Source organism: Amblyraja radiata, chromosome 15, assembly GCF_010909765.2.
Source record: "Amblyraja radiata isolate CabotCenter1 chromosome 15, sAmbRad1.1.pri, whole genome shotgun sequence".
In the NCBI taxonomy this organism is placed as follows: Eukaryota; Metazoa; Chordata; class Chondrichthyes; order Rajiformes; family Rajidae; genus Amblyraja; species Amblyraja radiata.
Window position 1 is genome coordinate 13264277 of NC_045970.1, and position 26555 is coordinate 13290831.

Below are 26555 nucleotides of genomic sequence, written 5' to 3' on the forward strand. Positions count from 1 at the left end.
ATTAATAATTTTTTTCCCCTCAAATTAAACTATAGACAACTCCCATTTCTACAAGCATTCCTCATGGAAAAAACAATAAAATACAGGAAGTGGGAGAATACAATAAAGGGACAAATACATACTGTAAAAGCTGGAAGAGAAGGAACAGGCTCACTGCTCCAGTGACCAGTGTTCAATCCTTATCCAGCCAGCGCTGTCCAGATGCTGGTTGGGCATTGTCCTTGTGGCGATATGGATTCCCTCTGGCTGCTCCAGTTTCCTCCAACATCCCAAACAGGAATGAATTGATAAGTTAACCGGCTATTGTACATTGTCCCTCATGTGTAGGTGGATGTCAGAATATCAGCATGGGATAGTTGATGGGATTTTGAGGGTTAGCATAGACTCTCCGATGGGCTTAAGGGCCCTTTTCTATCAATTACATCTGTACAAGACAGTTAGATGGCATGATAAAAACATTACAAAATAATGAAACAGAATGGAAAAGTGGCCCAGAGGATGAAGCACAAAAAAAAAGGTTTAGAAACACACAAATAAAATGTAATACGGATAATCAAAAGAAGAGGATGCCAATTGGGATCAAACACTTGAAGCAAAATGTATGGCTGCAATACAAAATTAATATTCTGTATTCATAAGGGAATTAACAAACTAGTCAGCAAGGAACGAGAGATTGAATACTTCAGCTGTTGAAAATGAGAAATAAAACAAAAAATGATACAAAGGTTCAGCAGGTCAGGCAGTAAATGGAGAGAAAAAATATTTAGTCAATGACTCTTCAGCGCTGAAAATGAATAGATAACAGGGTGAATCAAATGCTTTTGGAAGAATGCTTGTTAATCATGGCCAATTTATCTAGAAGACTATGAATTAAGGTACATGATTAAGGACAGTTAGAAGGAACAAAACAGGCTGGAACAACAAAAGGCAAACTAAACTGGATTCAGATGCTGGAAATGTGAAACGGGCAATGCTGAAAATATCCAGATAAGGCAGTATCTGTGGAGGCAGAAAATCTGAGCCAACATTTCAGATGGATGGATGACCTTTCATGACAGAAACAGGAAAGGCTACCAATTTGTTGTTGTTGAACAATAAGCCAAGTGAAGCACAGTTGCAAGATGGGGCACTGTCCCTCAAGCTTACCCATTGAAATTGGAAAATTAAAAACAATCATAAACCATGCTCAGAATGTGGGTGGGTTGAACAATTAAAGTGGCAGGCAACTATTAGCCTGGGGTTCTCTATGCAGACGGCGGAGGTTGCAAAGTAATCATGCAACCCGTGCTCAGTTTCTCCAATGAACACAGAACAGTGCAGCACAGGAACAGACCGTTGACCCACAATGTTTTGCACAAAACATTGAGTTAATCTCCTTTGCTTGCATGCGATTGATATCACTCCATGTCCATTGCTTCTTAAATGCCACTCAATTTGTCACATCTGCTTCCTCCACATTGGACAGATTTCCATGCACCAATCATTGAGGGGAAAAATAGCCCCACATATCTCCATTAAACTTTTACTCTTTCAATTTGGAGCTATGCTCTCTGACATTTCCACCCTGGGGAAAAAGGTTCCGAAGTCTACCTTATCTATATCCCACTTTATACTTTGACAGCCTTCCTCAGTCTGCAACTCCATGAATTGTGGGGTCGTCTGCAAATTTACTAATCATTCCATCTATATAACTAAAAGTCTCATCTTGACCACTTCCTGTCTGTGCTGTATATTGATTTTAGAAAAAACGCTACCATATAACCGCTATGATTTTTCGCCGTCTTACTCAGTCCTCCTCCGCTGAGGCAGCCCCGAGGATTTTTCCGATCGATGAAAAATAAAAAAAAGCTATGAGTGTTTAAAAAAACCTTGAGATGAGCTGATTGGTCCTTTCGCCTGTCAATCACCACAATGAAGTAATGCCCCTTCCGGGAAGTGGGGGGGGGGGGCAGGACTAAAAACCCCGGATGCCTGGGCGCGAGTCAGTCACTCTGGAAGATCGTGAGGGAGAGTCCACAACTGTGATTCTAAGGTGTGAAAAACCTGAACTGTGAGTCTGCAATGTACTTGCAATAAATGATTTGGCTAACCCTTAATGACAATGCAATGAGTTGTTTGGTAATTTGGTGGCCTGCACTCTGCTTGAAATGGAATTTCAAGGAATAGCCGTGAGTGAACTGCCAGCCCACCAGCACCGAGTGACTGATCTGCCAGCCCATAGTGACTGATCTGCCAGCCCACCAGCCCTGAGTGACTGAGCTGCCAGCCTATCAGCCCTGAGTGACTGAGCTGCTAGCCAAAGAATCCATTTGGCCCACAATATCCATACTAGCCCTCAGGAAACCAGTCACTTCGGCCCACAACACCCATACTAGCACTACAGAACCCCCCCCCCCCTCCTCTTCCCCCCCCCCCCTCCTCTTCCCCCCCCCCCTCCTCCTACTGGCCACCAATATTGGAACCAGTGGAGAGGTGGAATATTGCATTGGCGGACCAGCCCTCCCGTGTGAACATGTCTAGTCAACATTTATATTCAAGTTATTTATAGATATCACAAACAAAAGAGTTCCCAGCACAGATCTCTGTGGAACTCCACAGGTCACAGCATGACTAATGCTTTTCCATCACAACCCTTCTATTCAGAAGACAATTCTGAATACATCAAGTTACTGTTAATCCTGGGCATCTTAATTTTCTTGATAAGTGTAACTGTGGGGGGCTCTATCAAATGCCTTACTAAACAACATCCCCTGTTCTACCCTTATTGATCACCTGTCTCCATCCTAAAAAAAAAAATCACATTGGTAAACATGGTCACAATATTGTAGTCCCGAGGACTAATCCAAGCTCTAAATTCATCTGCTTTTTTCACGATCCACTTTGCGCTGAAGTAACACACTTCAGCCCATCAGCTGCACCGTATTCCTTCGTCATTCCTTTGAGAATTACTCTCCTTAACGTTCCACCTTTCCATCAGTCCTTCCAATTGCTGACCTACTACTCAGCTTCCAACCTACTTGCCGCTCTAAGACCCCTCCCCACCCCCGAGTAGCACCATCGAACCCCTCTCTGGAAGAATATTAGACCTTTCCAGTTCAGGCACAGCCTGGTCCTCTTGTACAGGCCACCTCTGCCCAGAAGAGACACCAATGGTCCAAAAATCTGATACTCTACCTCCTGCACCAACTCTTGAACCGTGCATTCCATTGTTTCATCTTCATATTCCTACCCTCAGAAACACTTGGCACCAAGAGTAATCCAGAGATTACTACCCGAGATTCTACTTTTATAACCTATAGCTTAACTCCTGATAACCACTCCACAGAACCCCATCCCTTTTCTTATCTAGATCATTTGTGCCACTGTGCACAATCACTTCTGTTTGTTCCCCCTCAAAAATGTTCTGCAGCCACTTCCTGAACCCGAGCACCAGTGAGGGAACACACCATTGTGGAGTCCTGTTTGCTGCCACACAATCTCCGGTCTGCCTCCCTAGCCAACAAGTCACCAACATCCATGGCTCTGACCAACTGTCCTTCCCTACTGCATCTCAGAACCCAGCCCAATGCCACATACCCGACTGCTGCTGCTCTCCCCGATGAGTGATTTCTGCCCCCCTCCCCCTCTTGAGCCAATGCCTCAGTACTTACCATCAAATACTCTTGAGCCAAAGCTACAACACTTACCCTCAACACTTCACCTAAATGCAGCCTCTGGCAACACAGCCACTTGGCTACACCACCTCTTCTTGTTGTCCGCTGTGCCTCTCAAAGAGCCAAACCAATGGGTCTCTCTTTTTTAAACCTGCTTCAGAGCTGGAAATTGACTATCTCAGAATCTCCAACCATGGGATATGATCATCACAGTCAGGAGCTGCATTTATGACCACACCAGTTTACCCTGAATAGAATAGTTTGCCGAGGGCTGCCAAGACTCAACCACATTGCCAAGAGTCTGGGAGTCAGATTTCATATGGCCAGCAAATTCCCCACACAGAAAGACATTGGTGAAGCTGTTAAAAAATAAAAAGATCACCAGGTAGCGAGCTGGCCGCAGTTTTATATTCCAGGCTTTATTTAACCAAGTTTGATTGTGTTCGAATTATCTGCTTGGACGGCTTGTTGACGAAATTGCATTTAGTACGTCATACAAGGAGCCTTAGGACATTTAACAATATTAAAGGCAATACATAAATGGATCCCAGCCACCAATTAATCCACCGCGATAATCTGACAGAAGGTTCACTTATTTGCCACTCAAATCCATAAATATCCTACTAAGGGCATGAATATCTAGTTGTCTAGCAATTTTAAATGAATCTTTTTAACACAGCATTTTTCCAAACATGAATATTCCTTAAAAACTTGTATCAAACTTTCAGAATATAAAGTCACCTTTTACACGGCAAAGTGTGATACAACATAAGCAAATCTAAATCCTACTTTTTTTTAGCCAAAGTCTGAACAAATCATAGCTTCCATCCCAATTACCGAAACAGCAGCTTCACAGCAGAAGCCACACAAGGGGAAAACAGCTCCTAGCAAAAAACAAAGCATCCTCATTTACAAAGAAATATGCCTTTGTAGTGAAATAAATTTCTGATCAGTTCACATCAGAGGCAAAGCAATTCAAAATAGAATGCCAATTGTGGACTCCAGAAAATGTACAAGATAGTCATCTACATGCACAGTAATCGATGCAAGTTGAACACACAAAAAGGAATCTAATCATAGATTTTCTAGCCCTGTTGGCCGACAGTACAAACAAAAACACTGCATTTTTCCTGTTATCATAGTGCAAATGAGTGGGCGTGCAATGGAGATTTTACACTGAAAAGAGTCACACTTGTTCACAATTTAAGAGATACCAACGGCTACATTTTCTCCTATAGGAAGATTTTTATTTAAATTCCCGACGACACCAGCATGTTTAACAGTTACTCTTCTTTTTAAAAAAGTATTCAATACACAAGACTGTTCACTTACAGAGAGGTTTCTGGACAAGTTTTCAGCATGTAAAGTTAGATGGGCAAACGTCATCAAGTTAGACTACACAGATATTTAAAAATAAGTAAACATCCTAACATTCAACCTTGGAGACGCACCAGTTGGAAAAAGCCAATGGTTCGCCAATAGGAACAATTGCCATTTCCAATATGATTACTCTCCTGATGGCCACACTAGGATGCCTCAAAGTTAAGCAGGTACTTTTTTGCTTCATTTAAAGTGCAGTTACCCCCCAGTAGAATCCTTTACATTTCACCTTTACATATAAAGACGGAAATATTTGTCGAAAGACAGATCAAAAAAGTTGTTTATTTCACCAAATTGCTAGGAAGCCAAATCCCTTCAAAAAGCATTTAAAAAAAAAATTTAAACATACTATGTCCCATAAAACCATTTTTTAATGTATCCTACTAACCATTAAAAACTGGTGAAATGGATGTGGAGGAGAGTGGGGGGAGGGGCAGGGTAGAGAAAACGGAAAAAAAAAATCCAGAAAACTTCTAATTGTATTTTAATAATCATGAGACTGAACCTCATCTCATTATTGAGTACCACCACATTGAGTAACTTATTGATGTTCAACTCTTGCCCACAAGTCAAAAACCATGGCATGATGCTAGTTTACATAGAAACACAATCAAATGGAGATCAGATGCAATATTAGCAAGAATAAAAAAAAATACAAAAAGTGTTTCAATAGACTTTATTGCTGATTAGCTTTTCACCTTGCTGTTGCTACTCCCAATCAGCAGTTTGTACAGTGGAAGTGCACTAGTAAATACACAAATTCAATCTGTTGGAAAGCAAGTCATACAGAGGCCGAATACAATTCACTAGCATTTACAAGTACAGCAGCGCACATTTTAAAATTAACTGATACAATCACAAAATATGTTTTCCTGTACAAGGTTTGTAAACTTATCGCTCACTGCAATTTAGTATCCAGGAAATTAAATCCAATTTAAGACTGATGATTTTCAGTGCAGGGTATTTAAAGTTGAGGTTCTATGCTGTCCAATACATGTCACAGCTTGTTATTATTCCAGGGAATTAGTTTACGTCATACTTAAATCCATTTGGTTTGCTCATGCTAATGCAAGTGGAGAAGTTTAGATGCCTGTCTATAACTTAATACACACACACACACACCTTTGATCATCACAGCATATTTTAATACAGTCGAACTGCCTTTCAGTATGCAAATAAACAAAATTATTAATGCTGGAAATACAAGTTTTCTTTAATGGTCTTCTTAAGGAAAAACATTTAAATGACAGCTTTGGTACCATAATAGTCTACAATTTGTCAGTATCAACACTTTTGTACATTCACAAAAGTCTTCTGATTACCCACCACTATAATAAGGTGTCCCCGAAATTAAGCTGCAACAGGCAAAGTGGCTGGAAAATGGTAGGTAAATAAATGCCTTTGGCACTTATTGTCTACACCAAATGAAGAGAAAATGGGTAAAATTTATTAGAGAAACCATATTTGTACACAGAGGCTTTAAATGATAAACTTCCCATGAGTAGATTACTAGCACAAGATATTAAAACTTATCCAGGTAGCAACAACCATATTTTGTTTTTAAAACAACCACCATTTTGTATAACAGAAATATTTCTACCAGAAATACAAATGTCAGGGGTTACTTTTGGATAAAGAAAGAAATCAATAACTTTGCTGCATTTAATAATGCAACAACAAATCTTCAGAAAGTCTTCTGAGGAAGGTATTACCAACAATAAAATTAAATAGGACAAAAATGTTGTGAGAACAAAATATACAAATCATTTTTCTATGAACCAAATTTTTAATCCATCTGCATGATACTGATCACTCACATTTATTTACATACCTCATGTATTTTTTTTTTTTTTTTTAAATAGAGCATGGGGAATGTGGTGGAATCTTTCAGATAAGTGTCTTCAGGTTTCCTAAATGTATAAAGAGATTGACAACTGAATTATCCCCAAAGTCCTATGTTTGGAACAAGTCATCTGCATACTTTTAAGAAAAATGGATCAGAGGGAGTCTAGAAGTGGATACCACATAGAATGTCCCATCAAAGAACAACATTTTCGATTCCTGCAAAGAATGTTTGCCGATCCCCTACTCACACACATGCCAAGGACATTATACACAAAAAAACAGCTGCTTCTAAACTACTTCTCCATTCCATTTCTCCCTTTCCCTACTGATGACACCAACTTGTGCTTAGAGTTAATTTAATTTTGCAGAAAGCCAATCTTTGAGATCTCAAAATTCCATTCTTTACATTCTGGGCAGTGCATTTCTGACTAAGCCAATTCAGTAATTATTTGTTACTTAGAGTAAATGCATTACTGCAAGATTAAATGGACTGCAGCTAGAGCATAAATTGTTTATTCCTCCTAGTCATAGCCATAAAAGGTCAACTGGGCAACAAGAATATTACCACTGACCAAAATTTGGGCAGACCATAGAACTGGCAGTGATGTCCATGACTCAATGTTACGAAGATATGATTACTAAATGGCACATTATGAAAGTGCACAAAAAGGCAGCTCTGAAGACCATCAAAATACAATGGTAAGAAAGCATCAGGTAATCCTTTTCCAGTGGTTACAATGGGATAATTTACCAAATCCTTTAAAAACGAATCAGACTCAATGGCAAGTAGTAAGCTCCACCATACAAAATACAACTTTTGTTGGGAACCAATCGATCATTCAAAAGACGAAAACAATGCACACCATAAATTCATCAACGCCTTCAACAGGTCCGGTATTTTTATGCAAGCATCCTTAAAATGACATGATTCTCAGTAAATTTTACTTTTTCTTTAAATAAATCCTCAACATAAATGATATCATAGTTTACAATTACTTTAGCATTGTTGTGCAAAACAAAACATTTTAGCTAGCCATCATTTTACACCAAAACCAGGTCGTTGTAGTTATAAAATACCAATTGATGGCATCCTTTTTACTGCTCTACGCCAAAGGGCCAACATTAAATCCCATTCAATATAGTCCTCCAGGAAACTTAATCTTTTTATTACATAACTTCTCCACTGAAAGCTCAAATGTTACAATTTCATCTTCTGATTATACTGTGGAACTATTTTAAATCCATTGCTACTTCAGCACTACTTGTGCATTTGGAAAACATCCAATGTACTGGAGGAAGAGGCAACATAAGCCTTCTGCAAGCCTTGCAAGTGCAGAGATAATCATATGCCACTAAATGCTAATGAAGTTACAAATAATATCCAATATGCCCTGCAATCATTTGTAAGACAATTGTAAATTGAATATTTAGAGACATTTTAAACTTGCTGTATTAAAACTACTGCATTACATAATTTAGAAAAACAGGAATCAAAATAAAAAGACTAGCCTTTTTCCATTACTCACCCTTGTTTTTTTTGCAGTAATTTTATTTTGATTGAGACAAGTCTTAGACAAAGAGTAGTGACTTAAATAGCTACATTCCAAATTATACTATTCACTGTCCACCCATGAGAATATGGGTCCAATCAAATAACAGTCCAAAATGAAAAGTCAGACTTCCTTCTGTTCCATTCTTTACTCTTGCACATCACAGGTCAAGCCCAGTCCTTCTGCTCCTTCAAGATAACCGTCAACAGGAATTCTCCAGGATCCGATAGCCTCGTAAATACCATACAAAATTCTCCAATGATTAGCTGAAGATCAAAGCCAGTTAAATCAGAGAGGATATAGATTTTTGTTTTCTCCTGATCTTCGGCTATCTTGAAAAAGAAGAAAGGAAAAATAAGTCGATTAAAAGCAGGTTGAAAGAAATTAAGAACTGAAGCAACATTTCTTCAACTACATTTTGGTATTTTAAAAAAGTGTCATACAACACAGATATGCAAAACAAATCCTTCTATAACATGTTAATCTACAGTAGCACCAGACATTTGTATTGGTCCCTTTCCTGAACCAGAGGAATAAGGAGAGCACCTTGGATAAGGATTCAGAGTAAAACCTAAAACTAGACGAGGGTCCTCATTTCCCCTTCCACACTTTCCAGAATTTATGCCATTGCTCAGCCATATTCTGAGGCAAACTTGAAGTTAGCAATTGAGAAAATCCCCCCAGATTCACATTTGCCAGCATCACAATATGTGGCATACACACAGTTAAAGTTGAAATGGAAACCCTTAGATTCTTAATATCCCTGGTCAAGTCCTTCATCTGCTCCCTGGACAAATGTCTTTACACTGCCCAGACTGCTGACACAGAGTCAAACAAACCTGGATAAAATACAGTAAGGTTACGTGGCACAGCACAACCAGATGTAGAACTAAATATCTTAATGCAGACCCCATTCAGGCTGAACAGTCAGATTCCATCAAGAGCAGGACAAATAGCCATACTCCATGGCCAAATTTAATCAACTGTGAAAGATTGATGATAAACTGCAAATATTATTCTTGAACAAAATCTATTGTCAATGTAATATTCCATATAGAATCCACAATCTTGTTCAAATCTTTTCTATAATCTATTTTAGAAATACAAAATAAAATACATCAGGCAGCCCACAGGAACCATCCAAGCTTTCTTTATTCCCCTCATTATATTCACTCAACAGGACATTGATTTAACATTTCACCCATAAGTATCCAATCCACGTTCTCAACTTAAATGCTTACATAGAAAAATAACAAAATGGAGCAGATCAAGGATTAAAAATATGTCCAATTTTACACCAACAGTTAGGGAAGCAACTTGGAAATGAAATACCAGCAGAATAAGCTTTGGTTACAGGAAGAGCTTGACATTTGAAGAAAATAGAAAAAACTTTCCAAGAAGAATTGGTAGACATTGGCAGAATATACATGGTTGCTAGATATTTATTTTTGTAAACTAGATCCGATAACTTCAGTAAACCATAAATGAGGTGTGGCAAGTAGAAAAGATAGCAGATGCTTTACTTTTAGCATTATTACACGAAGACCAGTTTCTTTCCCAGAATCTTCAAATTGCACGCAAGGCCCAATGAGCATACCAGTTGGTTAACTACAGGGTTCTGCTATTAAAAAATGCATTTTAAGCAACTTGCAGTTGGATATCAAGTTTACAATAGGTAAGGATGGAATAACATACAAGGATTTAGATCCTTTAACCTGTGGACCAAACGATCAAATATATAATACAAAGTAGTGCAAAATTAGTTAGTGTAGAAGGAAAGGAAACTTAGGTTATACAAAATAATAACTGCAACAGTCAAAGGGTTTCCACAACAGAAAGTAAATTTCACATTACCAATGTTTATTTATCAAATAAATGTTAAATTATGTATTTGCAGCAACAATCCAAGTTGTTGTTGCGAGACAAGGCACTGTCCAAGCTACATCATGCATGGCATGCTGATCCAGCCACCCAATTACAGATGCTCTAAAATTCCTGTATGCCCAATCTTCCAAGTGAAATAGTTAAAATATCTACATTTGTAAACATTTCAAATGTTCAAAATAAAAAAATTAGATTTAGAAAGTATGCGTGGAAAATTATACTTTGGGAAATTCATGAATGTGAAACTTGTTTAATCATATTAATCTCCATAAATTTATTTTTGAAACCAAATCTTTTACCCTTGCTAGACAATATCTGTGTAAATCATCATCAGATTAATAATTTACTTGGGAGCCCTCAGCAAATATCATCAAGAATGAAAGACGGTTTTATACATACTAAAAACAGCCTGTAGTTTGTATCATTTAAGAATGAAAATTCTTCCAATACCAAAATCATAAGGTATAAAATTAAGTTGGAGGTTCATCAGCACATTTCAAATATTAAATAGAATATTTACTCATATGGCAAATGTGACCTGACGTAACATTTGGAAAGTTGCAGAAGGCCACGTCTACCAGTTGAAAGGTGGCAAAAGAAAGGAAAAAAAACCTGGGCTATCTGTGACGTGCAGTTCCAAAGGAAACTGCCGGTATTTGGCTGCTCTTAGGAAGTTATGCCCAGGTTTACAAGGACCAGACTAGATCTTGAATGTGGCAAATGAAAGATGATGCCAAGTGCATTAGAATACTCCAAAATTATGCTGGGGTAATCACCCTCCAACTTTATCGCACGCAGTTCTGGTGTACAACTGAAATAATTATCTATTCATCGAATCTGCAAATTAAGGAAGTCAAATTAAAAATGATGAGCCTCCTGAGGCTCTTATTTGGATGCTTTTATTTGGACATTTAAAAACTAGTAAGAGTGATGTAGCTTAATATTTTATAAAATAAGTGCTATATTTAACATCAAAAGCACTCCATCACTCTTACTAGTTTATAAATGTGTTATAATAAAAGCATCCAGGCAAAGAGCTTCAGGAGGCACATCATCTGACGTCCAGAGTGGAAACTCAAAAGGCAAAGCTCATTTATTGTCACAAACACCAATTGGTGCAGTGAAAATTTGAGTTGCAATTGCAGCACACAAATAAAATAAACACAACATTATAGAATTTAACATTATATAGGTATGTTGCAAAGCCTACCTAAAGCGTCGCTGAAAATCTGTCGTTGAGGGTGTGCGCGATTTTGGCGCCGTTTAGAGGGGGGCGGGTTTAAAACGCGATTTTCTCTAGGCTGTTCAAATCGAGGATGTTCAGCCTAGTTAATTATTAACGAAAAATCGCTGAAAGACCCCGTCGCAAAAGCTATTATTAGTTTTAAAGGCCTCGTAAAATAGTTATAGTAGTTTAAAAATCAACCTCTAAACCCGCGAACACCAGCAACCGCAGGGTCTCATAAAGCAGTCATCTGAAGGTATGCTGTATATTTTTACATTAAAAAGGGCTTCTAAAGATCCCTTTATACAAAGTTTAATATTGCGAGTAGCTCATTTTGGGTCCATTATATCCCGCAGTATTTTTCTCGGCATTTGGGGGCACAAATCTACCGCAATGTGAACGTTCTAAACCAGCGCGTTCCACAGGAACCCACTAGAAAGCTGATTTAAATGTGCATTTATTTACAGCAATTAAACACTAAATTCCTTCCATTTGGTCTATAAATTAATGTAAATGAGATTTAAAAATCATGTTTTATTGTGAATTATTTGTGAATATTATTTGGACATTTAGGCTATTTAAAAATGTTAATCATTTATTAAGAAATGGATAGATGTTTAGATCTAGTAATTGAAGTCTGAAATTAGCTACAATTGGGTAACTAACTAATTATATGCTTTAATTTCAGGTCATCCAAGTAAGATTATTTTATATTTGTTTCAGAATGCTTCAATCTATGATAACTGAAAATTTCATTCAGTTCTCTTAATTTTTAAGAAAGTTATGGGCTTTTGACTGTTCACGATCACAGCTTTTTTGTTATGTCCATAGAAAATCAATAGGGAACAAGATGCTCATTTCCCAGTATGAAAATGGCCATAACTTTTTAAATACTTGAGATATGAAAGTGAATTAGGTGTCAAATTAAACGTATGTTTATGCTTTATCTGATGGGATAAATTGCAGACTTGATTTTTAAAATCTCAAAATTTTGTAACATTGCTACATTATACATAAAAAAACATCCCCTCACAGCGGGATCAACGCTTCCCACTGAGGGAAGGCAGCGAAGTTCAGTCCACTTCCTCAATGTTTACCCGTGCTCGGGGCCTACTGAGGCCTTCGCAGTCGCCGCTACGACGGCCCGATGTTTCAGGCCCTCTCGCCGGGAACGCCGGCGTCCGAACAGAAGAACACTCCAAGCGGCTTGGAGTTCCGAAACGGCCGCTTCTAAGTTACCTGTGTCAGACTCCACATCTGACCCAGGTAACTGGGGGCAAGAAGTGCAAGTGGGCCAAATCCAACTCAATCAGCAGCCCAAAGATGCTCTCCTAGTGCACCATAAAGCTTTTCAAACAAGCAACTAATTTAAGGGTCAATATTTCTTTTTAAATGATAAATCAATGGAAACATTTGGAACAATTTATCTGCACTTTGTTGAAAAAAATGGCATGTACAAACTTGCTAACTATGGCCAAGCTTAACATAGTTTTGGCAGGTCAATGAGAAATGTTTTACAAAAGCTAGTCCAAATTCATTATAATGGGTTAATTTTCTCATTCTTCATGAAAGCTGGACGTTTTTTGCTCAAGCCAGATAAATGAGAAGTTGAACATATGACGTGGCATTTACTAAACAAAGCATCAATTTCCTCTGGAAAAATCATTGGACCGGTTTTAAAATACAGATGAGAAAATGAGGAAAATATGAGTATTTTTGATGGCCTTCACACCCATTTTATAATTTACAACTTCTTAGAATTACTCCTAACCCTTTAACTGACCATTATTTAAAAAATAGCTGAATTTAATGACAAAATAAACTGGAAAATTTAAAATTAACGCTCTGCGATTTAAAAAGGCATAACATACTTGCACCAACAACATTCATTTGGCTGCATCCGATCTGCAATTCAAACAGACTATGGAAGAAGCATCTTAACAATGGAGACAGAATAGAAACACTTTTGATTCCAAAAATAATATTTTGGAAAATTACTAAATTCCAATGCAAAACACTCCAGTTTTTACTGTGCCGAGCCCAGCTGCAGCAGAAAATATTAATTTACGATGCAATCACGCGGAGAAGCATTTCAAAGAAAGTGATGTAGAATGAATAAGACTACAAAGAGCAAATAAGATATTGGGGGTAACAGCATGCGTAAAATACCGATACATAGGATGCTTAGTTCGCACCCAGCTGAAAATACATGTCCACTACTGTCTGTGCAAACTAATAGGATTGGCGAAAAGTAATGCTGGCAAGGCCATGAAAATTTAAATAGGGCGAGAAATTCAACTTCAAGACTCTGTGCCAGGATATGTACATGGTACAATATATTGGTCATGAGAGCAAATATGGCAAGACAATTTGCACAAGTTTATGAAGAGTAGACAGGGTATATGAAGAGTAGTTGGGATACCCAAGTAGAAAATATTAAACCCCAAATGTGTTAAAGGACATGATCAGTGCTTCAACAATAGGACAACTTTACAGGCAGGAGCAAACACTGATGGGTCTGAGTCTCAGCTCATCATCAAACTGAAAACAATGTGCAGGGAGAATGACCAATGAGGAATGCAATGTATAAATCTGTAGAAGACCCAATCGTGTTGCTTTGGTCTTACCAACGTGACAAGAGGGAACACTAACTCACCCAAAACAAATGCAAAAGGAGGGATAATGGAGTGAATAAGTGGTAATCAAAACAGAAAAAGCTGGAAACACTCAGCAGGTCAGGCAGCATCTGTGAAAAGAGAAACAGAGTTAGCATTTCAATCAAAGCCTCTTCTTCAGAACTGGGAAAGAACAAATGCAAGTTAGTTCTAAGTGTAGAAAAGGTAAGGGAAATTATGGATCAGACAAGGACTCACCACCTCCCATATGAAAGATTTACCCCTCAGGATCTTTTTCATTTCACCTTAAATCCATGACCACTGGTTTTTGATTATTCTGGGTAAAAGACTGTCCATTTGCCCTGTTTATTCCCCACATGATCTTATACACCTAACAGATCACCTTTCAGCCTCCTGCACACTAAAGAATAGTCCTACCTCGCCTGCCCAACCACTCCCGCAGGCTCTCAAGTCCAGACAAAATCCTTCTAAATTTTCGCTCCACCCTTTCCAGCTTAATGACATAATTCCTACGGCACGGTGACAAAAACTGAAGTTTCCAAATGCAGCCTCACCAACATCTTGTACAACTATAACATACTGCGTGTAGGAAAGAACTGCAGATGCTGATTTAAATCAAAGTGGTGGATGTAACTCAGGGGGTCAGGCAGCACCTATGGAGAGAATGGGTGACGTTTCGGGTTGAGGGGGGGGGGGGGGTCCTCGACCCAAAACGTCACCCATTCCTTCTCCACAGAGATGCTGCCTGACTCGCTGAGTTACTCTGCATTTTGTAACAAATTCTTCCAAGTTCTCAATAGCCTGACTGATGAAAGCCAAGGTGCCAAAAGCCTTCTTGACCTGCTGCCTGACCTGCCGAGTTCCTCCAGCACTCTTTCTTTTCTCATTAGTTTGTTGCTTGGGGATTGGAGTACTTTAGTTAAGAGGAGAAATTGGATAGGCTGCATTTGTATACGTATATAAGATCCCAAGAGACATAGTCAAAATCTTTTCCCATGGAAGGGGTATTAAATGACCATAGGTGTAAAAGTTAACATGAAGAAGATTTAAAGGCCATCTGAAAGTCATTTAAAAAAAAATTCAATTGCAGTTGATATTTGGAAGGTGCTGCCGGAGGTGGAATCAGATACAAATTATGTTTAAGCAGTGGAGAGGAATTAGAAATATAGAAATTCAGCATGGTCATATGCAAATTTAGTCCCAGTCCCAAATAAGTATCAGAAGAAAGATTTGTCAGTGCCTTGCGGAAGGGACACAAGTTGAGGGAAACCAACTGGAGAGTAGAGGTGCTGACAGGTGCATTGTTCGCACATGGATTTAGTACAGAACCAGAAGCAATGGCATAACAATTGTGTTTTTCCATGGAATCTAAAACTGCCGGAAATACTCAAAGTATCGTAGTATCAATGGAGAGAGTAAATGGAAAACAAATAAATGTCATGTTAATTAATTTCAGCTCATAACACACTGCATTAATTGGTTCTTTCCAAATGTTTCCCAACTGACCAAGTATTTCCAGTATTTCCTGCTTTATATCAGAAAGAAATTTGGTCAGTAAATGGGCAATAACAGTGAAGATGAACGAGGGAAACTTCTCAAAATCTGGGAATTTATACAGTACAAAACTGACAATTACAAGATTACAAAGGGATCTTAAATTAACCAAACCAAAGGACTGATGAATGGCAGATGGAGTTTATTTCTGATAAGAGGTATTACATTTAAGCATGACAAACCAGGGCTGGACTTTCAAATTCTTAAAGTACTCTGAGACCATGTACAATCAGGTCATCCACAAGTTTCCATTACTCCATCACTGTACAAGCTTAAAATTGTTACCAAAACACTGCTCACACAAGGATTTCACCTACCCCCTCCCCCAAAGTTTACAAAGGAGGTTTGATACCTCTTAGTTCTGGGAATATATTGCAGTGATTTTACCTAGAAAAGCCACTGACTTTACATAAGGGCGAAGTGTCTGACAGCAGCAGTGGTAATGTGAGAGCTAATTAGTTTTGGATGCTGTTCCACATGCAAAAAGGAATGAATAGCAGTCAGCAATTTCTTACTAATACCACATTATAACAAACACAAACTGTCTGGAAAAGATTAGGAGAAATATCCATTACCTCAGTCAGCACCTCTCCAATCCAAAAAACAGTGGCCTTGTACATGAAATCAGATTAAACTTGGGGTCAAGAGAGCTTATGATATTTTCCCTCTTGTATTTGAATGCAGTTTCATTAATACTATTAAAAATAAGATTTTAGAAACTGTCTTCTCCTTTGTAACTCTAGACTCTAGTTTAGAGATACAGCATGGAAACAGGCCCTTCGGCCCACCGGGTCAGCACCGACCAGCGATCCTCACACATTAACACTATCCTACATCCACTAGGGACAATTTTTACATTTACCAAGCCAATTGTAAGGGTAAAAAGGCCCTAATGGGACTTATCTGCAGGCCCCCAAAAAGTAGCCTGGATATAGGGTGCCAGTTGAATCAGGAGTTAAAATTGGCATGTAGTAAAGGTAATGCTCAAGTTGTTATGGGAGATTTCAACATGCAGGTAGACTGGGAAAATCAGGTTGGTACTGGACCCCAAGAAAGGGAGTTTGTGGAGTGCCTCCGAGATGGATTCTTAGAACAGCTTGTACTGGAGACTACAAGGGAGAAGGCAATTCTGGATTTAGTGTTATGCAATGAACCAGATTTCATAAAGGAACTTGAGGTTAAGGAACCATTAGGAGGTAGTGACCATAATATGGTCAAGTTTAATGTACACTTGGAGAGGGAGAAGGGTAAATCGGAGGTGTCAGTGTTACAGTTGAATAAAGGGGACTATGGAGCCATGAGGGTGAAGCTGGCCAAAGTTGACTGGAAAGATACCCTAACAGGGATGAGAGTGGAACAACAATGGCAGATATTTCTGGGAATAATACAGAAGGTGCAGGATCAGTTCATTCGAAAGAGGAAGAAAGATTCCAAGGGGAGTAAGGGGCGATCGTGGCTGACAAGGGACGTCATGGACAGTATAAAATTAAAAGAGAAGTACAACGTAGCAAAGATGAGCGGGAAGCAAGAGGATTGGGTAATGTTTAAAGCGCAACAGAAGATAATTAAAAAGGCAATACAGGGAGAAAAGATGAGGCAAGTTAGACAGGAATATAAAGGAGAATAATAAAAGCTTCTTTAGGTATGTGAAGATGAAAAAATTAGTTAAGACCAAAGTTGGACCCTTGAAGACTGAAAAAGGTGAATTTATAATGGGGAACAAGAAAATGGCAGATGAGTTGATCTTTGGATCGTCTTCACTAAGGAGGACACAAACAATCTTCCTGATATTGCAGTGGCCAGAGGATCTGGGGTGACGGAGGAACTGTAGGAAATCCACATTAGGCAGGAAATGGTGTTGGCTTGACTGATGGGACTGAAGGCTGATAAATCCCCAGGGCCTGATGGTCTGCATCCCAGGGTACTTAAGGAAGTGGCTCTGGAAATCGTGGACGCATTGGTGATAATTTCCCAATGTTCTATAGATTCAGGATCAGTTCCTGTGGATTGGAGGGTAGCTAATGTTATCACACTTTTTAAGAAAGGTGGGAGAGAGAAAACAGGGAATTATAGACCAGTTAGCCTGACATCGGTGGTGGGGGAGTTGCTGGAGTCAATCATAAAAGATGAAATAGCAGCACATTTGGATAGCAGTAACAGGATCGGTCCGAGTCAGCATGGATTTACGAAGGGGAAATCATGCTTGACTAATCTTCTGGAATTTTTTTGAGGATGTAACTAGGAAAATGAACAAGGGAGAGCCAGTGGATGTAGTGTACCTGAACTTTCAGAAAGCATTTGATAAGGTCCCACTTAGGAGATTAGTGGGCAAAATTAGGGCATATGTTATTGGGGTTGGAGTGCTGACATGGATAGAAAATTGGTTGGCAGACAGGAATTAACAGATCCCTTTCAGAATGACAGTCAGTGACTAGTTGGGTACTGCAAGGCTCGGTGCCGGGACTGCAGCTATTTACAATATACATCAATGATTTTGATGAAGGGATTCAAAGTAACATTAGCAAATTTGCAGATGACACAAAGCTGGGTGGCAGTGCGAACTGTGAGGAGGATGCTATGATAATGCAGGGTGACTTGGACAGGTTGGGTGAGTGGACAGATGCATGGCAGATGAAGTTTAATGCGGATAAATGTGAGGTTATCCACTTTGGTAGCAAAAACAGGAAGGCAGATTACTATCTAAATGGTGTCAAATTGGGAAAAGGGGAAGTACAATGGGATCTGGGGGTCCTTGTTCATCAGTCAATGAAAGTAAGCAAGGTACACAAAATTGCTGGGGAAACTCAGCGGGTGCAGCAGCATCTATGGAGCGAAGGAAATAGGCGACGTTTCGGGCCGAAACCGGGAATGATCAGCCATGATCACATTGAATGGCGGTGCTGATTCGATGGGCTAAATTACCTACTCTTTTGTCTATTGTCTAATTAACCTACAAACCTGTACATCTTTCGAATGTGGGAGGAAACTGAAGATCTTGGAGAAAACCCACGCAGGTCATGGGGAGAAGGTACAAACTCCATACAGACAGCACCGGTAATCGGGATCGAACCCGGGTCTCCGGCGCTGCATTTGCTGTAAGGCAGCAACTCCACTGCTGCGCCACAACTGCTCAAGAGTGAGAGTAAAAAAAATATTTGAGAGAGCAGAGTTTTGATGGATCTTTTTGAGCTTAACATTTTTTGGTGCATAGTGACAGAGGGTAATGGAAATTGCAGGACTAACCAAATGTACGTGTTCTGGGAATATTTTCAATTTTCTGTTTTTGACCATATGGGCTTCTGCTGTGCACTCTGGTTTCCTCTTAATCCCAATGACAGGACGGATTGGATGCTGCCCTGGGATAGGCGACAGGCAAGGGAAATAAGTGGCGAAAAGAAATTAATGGGCCCAAAGGGCTCCTACTTCGCACAGAAATATGAAAACATTCAATTGAATGTGTTTAGAGCATCTGTCATGTTCGAAAAGCAGATTCCCTAGTGTGACTGTTGGGGAATTTCAACAAGTTTCTGCTTTACTATTAGACTCAAATGATTCAGTAAGCAGACACAGGGGAAATCACCAAGATCCTCGGGAAATTTGGGACTGCCATAGTCACACAGGAATTCTGAAACTAGCCAGCAATTTACCTGAAAAAATTACTGGCATTTTAACTAGCAACTTTCCGCAAAATCCAGCAAAATTCTGGCCCCGAGTCTGAGCAGCATTATTTGGGAGATACAAGATTACTATGCTGTCAGTTTACAAGAACCTTAGGGGCTCTTGCAGTTCAGACACTATTTTAAGATCCAAGTACACAGAAGTTGATGATTACCAAATCACATAGAATAGATCCACGCAGGGATCATGATCCAAATATTTCTAAGCTTCAAAGAGTCATACAGCGTGGAAACAGGCCCTTCAGTCCAACTTGCCAACATGTCCCAGCTACACTAGTCTCACCTGCCTGCGTTTCTATCAACCAGTCTCTTCCCCACTTTCATTGTGTATGAACAATCATCCATGGTACCAACATCAGTTAGTTACATCTATGTTGTACCTCAATATAATATTGAATTGAATCCATTCTAAAAGATGCCAATTAAAAGACCTTAAAATATTGTCTGAACAGCAAGATCCTAAGGTTCCTACAATCTGATGACATAACAATCTTGTATTCCCCAAGTAATGTCGCAAAGGCACAAAGGGGCAGACTTTTGCTGGATCTTGCAGAAAGTAGCATGTTAAAATGCCAGGCTTTCGGTACATTGGCCTTCATCAGTCAGTGTATTGAATATAGAAGTTGAGAGGTCATGTTGCAGTTGTATGACATTGGTGAGACTGCATCTAGAGCATTGTGTTCAGTTCTGGGCACCATGTTATGGGAAAGATGTCGTCAAGCTGAAAAGGGTACAGGGAGGATTTACGAGGATGTTGCCAGGACTAGAGGGTCTGCCAAAGAAAATTCACCAAAGAAAAAAATCACCAAGGGCAAAATAGAAGTCTGCTAACCACCTTTAATCTCTCTGGTGCTCTTTAAAAATAATGTATACTAACTTACATCCAAGTATTCAATCAGAAATTACATCAGACAATTGTGATGTGCCCAAATCTTGCACAGATTCAATGAAAAATTCATGTTTCACTATTATATTCAGCCTTTGGATCTCAAGTAACCATTGTAACGGAAAATCATCTGCTGCCCCATTTAGTCACGTCTAAATTTGATACATCTCTCCCACAAACACATTCACTATAACTTCCTGGTTAACATCCCACTGTGTCTCAGTAGTTTGTGCTGTACAGGTATGCAGGGCATAGATTGCAGCATAAGCGACACTTGGGTTTGTATCACCACAACCGTTGCTTTGAATGAACTATAAGGACCACTCCGCCCAAGCATAAACTGCCCATTTACTCAGAACCATTGGGAGAACAATCTTCACACTCATTCCCTCATCACCAACCTTCTCGTCATTAGGGGAGCACAGTTTCAGGATGTTTCCAAGCTAAACCTATCATTACTAACCACAACTACTCCCGAGCAGACCATGAATCTAATTTACCCATACACCAAAGCTCATCTCCACAATTACCCACAGGTAACTCTGCTTCTCACCCTTCTACTATTATGTTTCATCTTAGTCACAGGATCCATCACCCATGTATCCCAAATGGGAAATATCCAGCCTTTCTTCTTGGTCACTTGCTAGCTTAAATTTGCAGTGGTTTCTTCTCCTCAGTGAAGAAATACGTGCACTGCTTAAACTTGGTTTGTGAAAGAAGGACATGGACAGATTCTGTTTAAAAGTAGAAAAGAGCACAAAGATTTTAAAAAAGTCCACAGTACCAACTTCATAATAGCAAACTAACATTTTGCTAAAGACAAAGTGATAAGATAAATGTGTATTTAAAACAAAACATACCAGAAACACTTTACAGGTCAGATGGCATTTGTGGATGGAAAAAGTTAGGCATTTCATTTTTGGAGATAGCTCTCACAATAGTGGATTTGTCATGAAGGAATTTTGATGAAAGGATCTGAAACCTTAACTCTCTCTCTCTTTCTACTGAAGTGCCAAGTATTTACAGCATTTTGCTTTCATTTCAGCATCTGCATTTAATTTATTGAAGTATTGTGAAAATGCTATCTTCTGAGCACAGGTGGAACATTGGATATGTTGAGCCATGTAAACTCACCCAATTCCCTCTATCAACAACACACTAGTTAGGAGCATGCAGAGCAATCTCCTTCACTTTCCTGGTCAGAGGCGGCTTCAGCCACATTCAAGCCGCATGACACCAAGTGGAAGGAAGCATTCAAACTTGACTGCACCCCGTCAAGCAACATACACAATCATTCCCATCACTGGTGCACGATGTCCAATACGGCCCATCTATAAAATTACAAACAGTGAAGAAGCCATTTAAAATCTATAATGCATAAAAATTCCACATGCAAGTAGGAACCAATTCCAATATTAAAGAAATTATGTAAAGTCTAGAGAAGGTGAGATTTTAAAATGACCCAATTGATTAAGCAAACAGAAAATGCCCTACCTCTATTGCACCACAATGGATGCATTAAATTATCACCTTGTGCCTAACAAAGGTTTTGGTCATTGTTCCTAAACATTATTGGGTATACATGCTGGGACTGACATTGTAGGAAGTGGGGTTGGATAAATAAGAGCTGGTGGTTTGTGGAGATGGTTGAATGGGGGGGGGGGGGGGAGAGAGAAGAGTGGGGAGTCAGCTAGCATTTTTAATTTTGGTGGGAGCAAGCTAGGGACTGATGGATGAAGGCAAAACAGTGATTCGCCTGGCTGGCACTCCCATCTGTTGTTACTCTGGTAAGATCACATTGCCTCTGGTGCTTGATAATTGATGTTCCAAATTCCTTTACAATGCTCCAAACGAGAGCTGCATGCAGAATGATGTCATCCAGTATTCCCCCAGATACAGAAATAAGAGGCAACAATGCGTTGCACTTGGAAATCCCAGCGATATGGAATGACTGGAAATAGCCTATATCAAATTCTACTCTGGGGCAGGAATAGAGGGAGAAAATTATAAAGAGCATAATGCAGCGGAAAATATTAGGCAAAAACATGTTAAGTGTATTCAAACATTTTCTGAGATAACATCAAGAGAATGGGTCATACTAAATTTACTGATGACTAAAGTTCCAACGAATAAAAGATAAAGGGTGGAACATACAATTAAGGGCCTGTCCCACTTGACGATTTTTTTGGCAACTGCCGGCGTCATATCAGTGTCGCCAAAAGACTGAACATTTCAAAATCCAGCTGCGACAAAAAAAAGTTGCACCACTTGAAAAAACACCACGCGTCATTCGTCATCAAGCCGCATCACGCCGTGAAAGGGTCGGCTAGTCTCATCGATGTACAGGAGGCCACAATCGGGACTGAGTGATGTTCCCAAACGCCCCCCCCCTCCAGTTTTCCTCCTTTTCCCTGGATTCGCACTCATTTCTCTACTACCACCATCACCTCTGTTCCTGAAACGCCACCCATTCCTTCTACCCAGAAATGCTGCCTATCCTGCTGAGTAACTCCAGCATTTTGTGTCTATCTCCAGAACAAAACTACAAAACTCGTTCTTTAGGAATCCCTTGCTCTGGAGGCAGTCTAGGGCAATTTTCAAATTGGCTAAGGGTGAAAGGGTAAACTCATGGTAAACTGGCCACATGCTCAAAACATTGGGAGGTGTTCACACAAGTTGCAGAAGGGAACTTTTTAAAAATAGTTTCCAAATGAATGCACCCCTTGCATGGGAATCTAGATCCAAGGGCATTTTCAAACTAGAGGTTCATCCATTCAAGGCAGAGAATGGATTTCCTTCTCCATGATATGGCTCTTTTTAGTGATGAAGGGCGAGGTGTCATGAAGAACAGGCAGAAAAGTGGAACACACTCAAACACACCCCCATTTGCCATTCTTCAACACACTTACCCAGCCGATCGATCATTCCTCTAATTTTGTTTTAGTGGATGTTGCTACAGTCCCGGCCTTACATTGACCTTATATACAACAGGGGGAAGTTTGGAACAGATGAAAATTAAAATCAATTATCAAGTAATTTGCTCATAATAAATGGAGATATGCCAGATATATTAGCAGCATTACAGCTGTAGCTAACTGAATAATTTAACTGACAGACACAATAGTATAGCAGAAACTGAGTAAATATAAATAGTTCTCATCTCACCCATTCCAGGATTCAACTGTACATCAGCCCTGAAGATATAGGAGAATTATCCCTACCAAAGGGACCCTTATTTCCCCTAAACAAATTTTACTGCAGCTATTGCGATTCATTTATGACTACCTTCATTCTTATTGCATGAAGCAGCACAGTTGATCCTTGTTGGTGATAGGGTAGGAGTTTAACAATAAACATATAGAAACTGTAAGAGATTTGATTTATGATGCACTCCTGGATATATTTGGGGGGTTTTCGCAACCAATTCAACCATTTATCATTGGAGACTTGATAGGTCATCATAATCATACTTTATTAGCCTAGTATGTTTTTCAACATACGAGGAATTTGATTTCCCAGTCATACCAATAAAAAGCAGCAAAACACACAATATACATGACTTTTCCACATTCCTCACTGTGATGGAAGGTGAAAAAAAAGTTCAATCTCTTCCCTTTTGTCTTACCCAAATGACACTTAATTGATCAATAAAGCATGGGAAATGATTTTACTTTGTAGCATTGATCATTTATTTCTGTACTCAGTGCAAGAGCAAATGCACAAAACAATTGACATGCTTAAAATTTTCCAAATCAACACAGTTGCAATTCGTTGATTCTCCATTCGAGCATACTTTACGTAACCAACCCCTGTTCAGCAATAAGGTGCTTGCACAAGAGCAGTAAAACACATAATCATAATCATACTTTATTAGCCAAGTATGTTTTGCAACATACAAGGAATTTGATTTGCCATAGTCATTTTACATAGATACATAGAAAATAGGTGCAGGAGTAGGCCATTCGGCCCTTCGAGCCAGCATCACCATTTATGTGATCATGGCTGATCATCCACAACCAGTACCCCATTCCTGCCTTCTCCCCATATCCCTTGATTCCGCTAGCCCCAAGAGCTCTATCCAACTCTCTTTTGAATGCTTCCAGTGAATCGGCCTCCACTGCCTTCCGAGGCAGAGAATTCCACAAATTCACAACTCTCTGGGTGAAAACATTTTTCCTCATCTCAGTTCTAATTGGCCTACCCCTTATTCTTAAACTGTGGCCCCTGGTTCTGGACTCACCCAACATTGGGAACATGTTTCCTGCATCTGGCGTGTCCCATCCCATAATAATTTTATACGTTTCTATAAAATCCCCTCTCATCCTTCAAAATTCCACTTCCATCATATGACAGTCCCGCCATCCCGGGGATTAAAATTAATTAAATTAATTAAAATTAAAATTAATTAAATTAAATTAAAATTGAATCTGACAGTCCCGCCATCCCGGGGATTAACCTCGTGAACCTACCCTGCATTCCTTCAATAGCAAGAATGTCCTTTCTCAAATTAGGATACCAAAACTGCACACAATACTCCAGATGTGGTCTCACCAGGGCCCTGTACAACTCCAGAAGGACCTCTTTGCTCCTATACTCAAATCCTCTCATTATGAAGGCCAACATGCCATTAGCTTTATTCACTGCCTGCTGTACATGCATGCTTTTGTCACATCAAGATAGCTGGCGAGACCTTGCAAGACTTCACACGATGGATTACAATGGAGAGGCGCTGGGTATCAAGCAGCGAAAACCAGACTTGAGCACATAAGACACTGCCAGCATGACACAGGAATTAAAATGGTGATGCACAAAATAAATTGAAATGCAGAACCAGAGATCACAGAAATCAAACATTGTTTGGAAAGAAGCATTTTGAAAGCGAGCTTTTGCTTAACTGGGGGGGGGGGGGGGGCGCATCATGGACAAGTGTACTGGGATGAAAGGTGAACAGAGCATTGTAAGTCAGTCAGACGATAAATTACAGCATATTTAGGAAAAATGTGTAACTGTTTACCTATACCTAAAGATGAACTTTTATATCCCTAGTGTTATACCACAATGCGCTTTAGTCTGTAAATGAATTAACGATGCATGCACTACCAATTAGCGAGATACTGGACAGACACAAAGGTCCAAGGTTGCCTAATTGAAGTGAATACATTCTGAAGACCAGAATAGGTTGTGCTGAAACACAAAATTGTAGTGATGTAAAGTCATGTTGAACATAAGAAACAGAAGTAATACATTTGGATCCTTGTACCTGCTTGGCCATTCAACAAGATATTGTCTAATTTTCACCTCAGCGCCACTTTCTGCATCAACATAATAGCTCTTCATATCCAAAGAGCTTTTGTTCTCCACCTCTAGTACATTCCGCAACTGGGCTAGCATAACACTACTGGGCAGAAAATTCACCTCCCTCTGCAATACAAAACTTTCTTCTCATCTCGGTCTGAGTCCTTAGTTTGAAATTGGGGTGTCACTAGACACCAGAGTTAAGAGCCTGTCCCACTTGCCGTCATTTGCGCGACATCATTTACGCGTCACGGCACACGGGTCACGATGTGCATTACGCGCGCATGGTGCGTGGTGACATAGGCAGTGACGCGGGTCGCGTGCGGCATTCCAGGATTTTGTGATATACAAAATCTTCGTGCGCCATGTGTGTGACATGCAAATGACGGCCAAGTGGGACAGGCCTTTTAGGAGTAACCATCCTTGTATCTACCCTGTCAAGCGCCATGTTACAGCGTACAATAACTTGACAACAGCAAGCAAATGAATAACAATGCAAAGTAACTCGGAAGGGTCAGCAGTATCTCTGGAGAACATCGATAGGTGACATTTTGGGTCAAGACATTTCTTCAGATTACTGTAGCAGGGAGGAGAAACTTGAAAGAGGTGGGGGCAGGCCAAAGCCAAGTAAATGATAGGTTGTACTGGTGAGGGGGGAGATTTGATAGGTAGATGGTTGGACAAAGGCCAGAGATGAAAAAAGATAAGGGTAGAAGAGGCTTGAAATATGAAATGACAGGAAGCAATTTGGGTGAAAGGGGACGGGGAAAAATTGTTGCACATGCAGAGTGGGGTACAGGAATGAAAGAAAGAGGGGGTGTTTACCCAAAATGGGAGAATTCCATGTTCATACCATTGGGTTGCAAGACACCCACATGGAATGCCAGGTGTTGTTCCTCCAGTTCGCAAGTAGCCTCACTCTAGCAATGGAGGTGGCCCAAGACAGAAAGGTCAGTTTGGTAATGGGAAG

The 26555-nt window shown here is 39.7% G+C and overlaps 1 protein-coding gene across 3 annotated transcripts in view; it reads right to left on the bottom strand.

Moving 5' to 3' along the window:
• The window catches only part of pwwp2b (PWWP domain containing 2B), a 228154-nt gene that overhangs the window by 185845 nt on the left and 15754 nt on the right, over positions 1-26555 (bottom strand). Inside the window, exons 4-5 of one of the 3 annotated variants that reach the window (XR_004414143.1) lie at positions 14194-14283; positions 5695-8760 (exon numbers count right to left, since the gene is read on the bottom strand). The exons of 1 other annotated variant lie outside the window; for it this stretch is intronic. The gene's annotated coding sequence lies outside the window, so the exon portion shown is untranslated. Of the gene's footprint in view, positions 1-5694; positions 8761-14193; positions 14284-26555 lie in introns of those variants that run through there. One more of the 3 variants, XM_033033643.1, reaches the window with a different exon arrangement.